This window comes from Chrysemys picta, unplaced genomic scaffold, assembly GCF_011386835.1.
Source record: "Chrysemys picta bellii isolate R12L10 unplaced genomic scaffold, ASM1138683v2 scaf1619, whole genome shotgun sequence".
Lineage (NCBI taxonomy): Eukaryota > Metazoa > Chordata > Testudines > Emydidae > Chrysemys > Chrysemys picta.
Window position 1 is genome coordinate 201 of NW_027054325.1, and position 5271 is coordinate 5471.

At 49.7% G+C, this 5271-nt stretch overlaps 1 long non-coding RNA gene across 1 annotated transcript; it reads right to left on the reverse strand.

The window, feature by feature from the left end:
- Positions 1 to 815: 815 nt before the first annotated feature.
- On the reverse strand, positions 816 to 5004 carry LOC135980023 (uncharacterized). Its single transcript, XR_010597254.1, has 2 exons — positions 4178 to 5004; positions 816 to 1267 (listed from the first exon to the last, which is right to left on the reverse strand). It is a non-coding gene; the product is annotated as an uncharacterized LOC135980023 (long non-coding RNA).
- Positions 5005 to 5271: the final 267 nt, after the last annotated feature.

The following is a 5271-nucleotide window of genomic DNA, read 5'->3' on the forward strand; positions in this document are numbered from 1 at the left end:
GCAACCAACTTCAAAGGGAATTGAAAACTGTGGGTTTCCTTTCCTGGGCCTTCCACTGCTTGAAAGCCTGTTTGGCCGACAGGATGTGCTTGTTAATGTCCTGTGAGTTTTCCGGGACCTAAGTACAACATTCATTCCCAATAAAGGCACACACCCCGCCCTGGGAGGCTAAAACATAATTTAAGGCCTGTCTGTTTTTCAGGGACAGCAACCGGAGCTGGTATAGCTCTGAGTTAAGGCTCTTCTCTATGGCCAAGGTTTCATTGGCGAATGTGGTGAGAAACAAAGAGAGCCTGCGATAAAATTGGGTTAGTCGTCCCACCCCATGGGATGGGAGGAGGATTATACCCAACCTGTCTCCTTCCTTAATGGGCTCTGAGGTGGCATACAAAGATTAACGCTGCCTGGGGCGGCCAGGGGTTGTCCCTTAATGCATACTGGGATTTAATGGTACAGTTTTGTCACAAGGGGGTACCCGAGGTATTTCTTCCCCTACTGAACCATCCCCAACAGATATTTGACCAATTTTGGGGGACCATCCTCCAGGGTAACCCTGCTGCGTGGTGCAGGATTTGGGAGCATACTTAGCAGTTAGAGAGGTTAAACTCTTGGGCAAAGCAAACCTTCAAGGACTCATATGTGTTGTTTCTAAGTTAGTAGGGATCCCTTTCCATCCCACATGTGCCTGGGGGGAACGGGAGGTAACGAAAGGAGTGTCCCTATGGCAAAGAGTACCACTGTGGCAGACCCTGGACCTGAACTCATGCTGGGCAGGTGACCCTAGGACCTAACAATTACAATTTTTTAAATACTTACAAAATATCAATTACTAATAGTAGGCAGATTAAAAACAAAAGGACCAGGCCACCAGGTTAGGCCGGCCCTGTGAGAGTAAACACAACCAACGCTTAGAGTTTTCACGGGGAGTGCGCTGCGACTGTCCAAAGAGACCACAGGGCATTCCCAGCAGATCTTATTGTTTTTTTGAATAACAGTTTAAGTCCCAGGTCATCGCTGGTAGTCCTTTTCCGTAGGCTGGACGGTCCACCGTTCAGGAGCGGGCACTGCCTTCAGACAGGAGTGATGAATCCAGTTCTTGTGTCCCTTGACCTTTGCTGCTGTGTGGGAGACCAGCAGGACGGTGTGGGGTCCCTTCCACTTCTCTTGGAGAGGCTAGTCCTTCCAGGTCCGAACGAGAATGGAATCGCCTGGCTGCAAGGAGTGGACAGGGGCATCCAGTGGGAGAGGCTGCAAATCTCTGCTATACCTGTGGAGAGAACAGAGAACAGCAGACAGAGAGCACATATACTGAGATAAAAAGCCACACCCCATTTCCCACTTCCCTGCCAGAACCGGTGTACCGTTCATAGGCCATGCCCTTCCAAACATAATCTCGAAGGGACTGAGCCCTAACCTGCCCTTTGGGAGAGCGCGAATGCGGAGCAAAACAAGGGGTAAGGCATCAGGCCACTTAAGGGAAGCCTCTTGGCAGACCTTTGAGAGGTGCCGCTTAAGTGTCTGATTTGTGCGTTCCACTACTCCACTGGCCTGCAGTCGCCATGGAGTGTGGAGCTTCCAGGGGATTTGCAGGGCATCCGATATCTTCTGGTCGAGGGTTGTTCTTTTGGCAGACTAGACATTCAGCCTGTACCTGGGAGGCCAGGGGTCTAACAGCCTCCCTGCCAGCGTATAATTCTTTGTTTCTTCACCAGGGTCAGTTCTTAATGTCTTTTGTAGTCAGGAATTCCTGGACTTTGTGGTTTCAGTGAAGCAAGTGTTCCTTCTTCTCTTTTCCTGAAACAGTGTGGTTCAGCATCATACAGGGGAGAGGTTACTAGCACATCACCCTGTCTTTAAATAGGCTTATCATCAGTCGGAGAATCCTCCCGAGGTGGAGGGGTCTTTTTACAGTGAGAAGCCTGGGTCCAGGTGGGCAGTCCTTGGTACTTCACAGCGGTGTTGGTGGTTAACAGGACTTGGAAAGGGCCTTTCCAGTGTGGAGCCAAAGAAGTTTTTCGTTGATGGACTTTACGTAGACTCAGTCTCCTTGTTTCAATGAATGGCAGGGCTGCTAGGGTCTTTGGGTAGCACTTCTTTTATCTGTGAGAAAAGAAACCTAACACATTTCATTAATGCCTGACAGTGTTTTGCAGATCTCATAGTTGCTTGGGCCCATTCAGGCCCCCCCTTTTCTTGGCTGTCGGCCAAGTCTTAGCTCTGGGCAGTGTCCTTGGATGGTGCCAGCATCTTATCTTTGGACTGAGCTTGCTAGCTATATTTTTTCCCTCAGTTAACTCGTTCTGTTCTTTTTCCTTCTCTCCTTCTTGGCTTCTTTTAACTTACAAAGGAAACTTCCACTCTTCACTCATACACCTTTTCCCAACAATGAACACATACACATTGCCATTATGAACTTTTCCAGTAAAATAACTTCTATACAGAGCTTTGGAGCAACAAACCAGGACGAGCACACCCACTTCTGAGGAGTCCAACAAAGTTCAGGAGGCTCACAGTGGCTTTAAGGCAAGGGATGAGACCCACAGCAGCCATTAACAAGTCATCCACATATTGCAGGAGGAGGACCCTGTCCTCATTGTCCCACTCCTCCAAGTCTCTGGCCAGGGCCTGGCCGAAAAGGGTGGGGGAATTTTTAAATCCCTGGGCCAACACTGTCCAGCAAAGCTGCTTTTTAACCCTCCTTTTGTCTTCCCACTTGCTCCACTCTGGGGCTTGCATGTCTGAGGGCTTAATTGCAAGGGTCATTATCCAGGCATTCTCTGCAGGTAAGGTGAGGGTTATTTCATCTTGGGTGAAATGCAGGGTGGCTCCTAAGCGACAAAGCAGGTCCCGTCCTAGTAGAAGCGTTGGACAATCAGGGAGGTAAACCAGTTTGTGAGATAGAGTTCTGTTTCCCAAAGCACATTCCGCTGGGGCATATACTGGGCATTTGATTCCTTTCCCTGAGGCACCCACCACAGTGAGGGACTCTGACACAGGCAGCTGCAGAGGTTGGTTTACGGCTGTTCGTGCAGCTCCAGAGTCTATTAAAAAGTCTATGTCCGAATCTTCCACCCGCATGTTTACTCGGGGTTCCAGGGGCAGGATAGTCCGTCTCCCCTGACACTCCTATTCTTGATCCTTCGCTGTCATTATAGGGGTAGCTTCCCTTTCGGGGCACTCAATTCTCCAATGTCCCTCCTTTCGGCATCTGGCACACTGGTTGCAACCCAGACGCCTTTCCTGTGAGCCAGGGCGCCCACGTCCTCTTATTCCCTGGCCCCTTCCACCTTCCTGGAATTTTCCCCTGCCACCGGCCTGTACTGCTGTGACCATCATTTTTGCCTGCCTCTTTTCCTTTTCTTAAGACACAACCTGATTATGCTCCACCTCAGACAGCAGGGTCTGCATAAGGACATTACAATCATCCCAGTCAGGCTTACAGCTAGCCAGGCACCCTTCAAAGACCGAGATAAACTTGCTTGGGTTCGTAGAGAATTCCCCTGCCTGTGCCTTAAAGGCTGCTAGGTCCACCGGGTTAAAAGGCACATGGGTGTAAACCTGCATAGTAGTGGCCTGATTCCTATCTGAGCCATGTCTGGACACCACGGTCTCAGTGACCAACGGATAAAATTCCACCGAGGGGGCAATCTCTGGGACCTGAGACACCTTGTCTTTATATGGTGGGGGTGTGATAGCCGAAGGGGACACCGGACCTGCCATTACAGCTGTGGGGGGGTTCTGGGAACTAACAGTAGCTACTACCGAACCTGTCGGAGTCAAATTACACTTTTGCAAAATATCTAACCTATCTCTTAACAACATAAACAACTGTACATACATATGTTCATTCCATTTACCCATTTGCTGACAAAACAGAAGTAATTGAAGGATTGTATTATAATTAAGTGATCCTTCCGGTGGCCACCTTTCCTGGTCCTCTAGCTGATATTGAGGCCAGTCTACTGTACAGAACCTTTTCAGTTTACTTTTAACCAACGGATCCGATCCAAACACTTTCCAGTTCACCAGAATGCATTCCAAGGGTGTACACCTTACCCTGCCTGCCATACTCTGTCCCTGCCCCGTAGGGAGACACTGGGCGTCCCCAGGTCATAACAGGTAGACACTGGGCGTCCCCAGGTCAAGACAGATAAAGTCCCCACTGGACTTTTCCTACCTTATCCAAGGGTCCGGTTCTGCACCGTCGCCCTATCCACGGGACCGGTTCCCCACCGTCGCCCGCAGCTGCTTCTCCACTACTCGAGCGCGTTGCACCGTTGTGCCCTCTGGGGTCGACCAAACCACGTCTCCGCCGAGGCCCCCGGTAAAGTCACCGGTGCGCGCTGGGCGTCGGTCGTCGCCGCAATCTGTCGACCTCCGAGAGGGGTCCGGGCAAGGCTAAATTTCAGCCTCGTGCCCCACGTTGGGCGCCAAAACTGTTGCCAGCACAGAGTGCCCAAGGCAAAGCAACAGCGGGTCCGTTGCCCGGTGTGCTTCGCATCAATAAACACACCAGGGGGAGAAGCAAACAAAGTTTATTTGGGATCCCAAAGCGGTGCAAGGAGACAGGCACATCTCAGATCAAGCACGTTAACAGGAACAGTTTTTCTTCTTTTATACATTTTGCAGTTAAGCCTCACCCCCCCCCTTTCCCCTCTAGCCCTCCCCCCCATTCCTCCCTCTACCCCTCCCATCCCTGGTAATAGTTAAGTCATTCTTGGCAGCTATAAGCCTAGCTTGTTAGTAACCTCTTTAAACTGTTATCTTGTCCTTTTTCCCTTCAGCCAGAAACATGCAGGCCTCATTATTACTGCTTGAGCAGGGGGTTGCACACACATAACTGGTTGCTTACATATTCCAATTGCACCTGGCTTTTGAGGTTGATTAGAGTTTAAACATGGAAGGATAGAGTTTGGTTCACTTAGGCCTAGTGCAGGAAGCTTCATTGACATTTAGTGGCCTTCCACCCTCCCGAGTTACCTAGGGTTATGCCTAGTGACGTCAACAATGGCATCCTTGGACTAAGCATTCACTGCAATTCACTTTGAAGAAGTGGGTTTTTTACCCACAAAAGCTTATCCGAAATACATCTGTTAGTCTTTAAGGTGCACCAGACTCCGTGTTGTTTTTGTTGATGTGTTACTCTCCTACATCATACGATCCTCCTTTCCCCCGATGTTGCATTACCTCCCAGGTGGTATTGCCCAAAGAGAGCACACAACAGTAATTTGTTACTGGATACAAGTTATTTTGATACCAGGATATTTATTT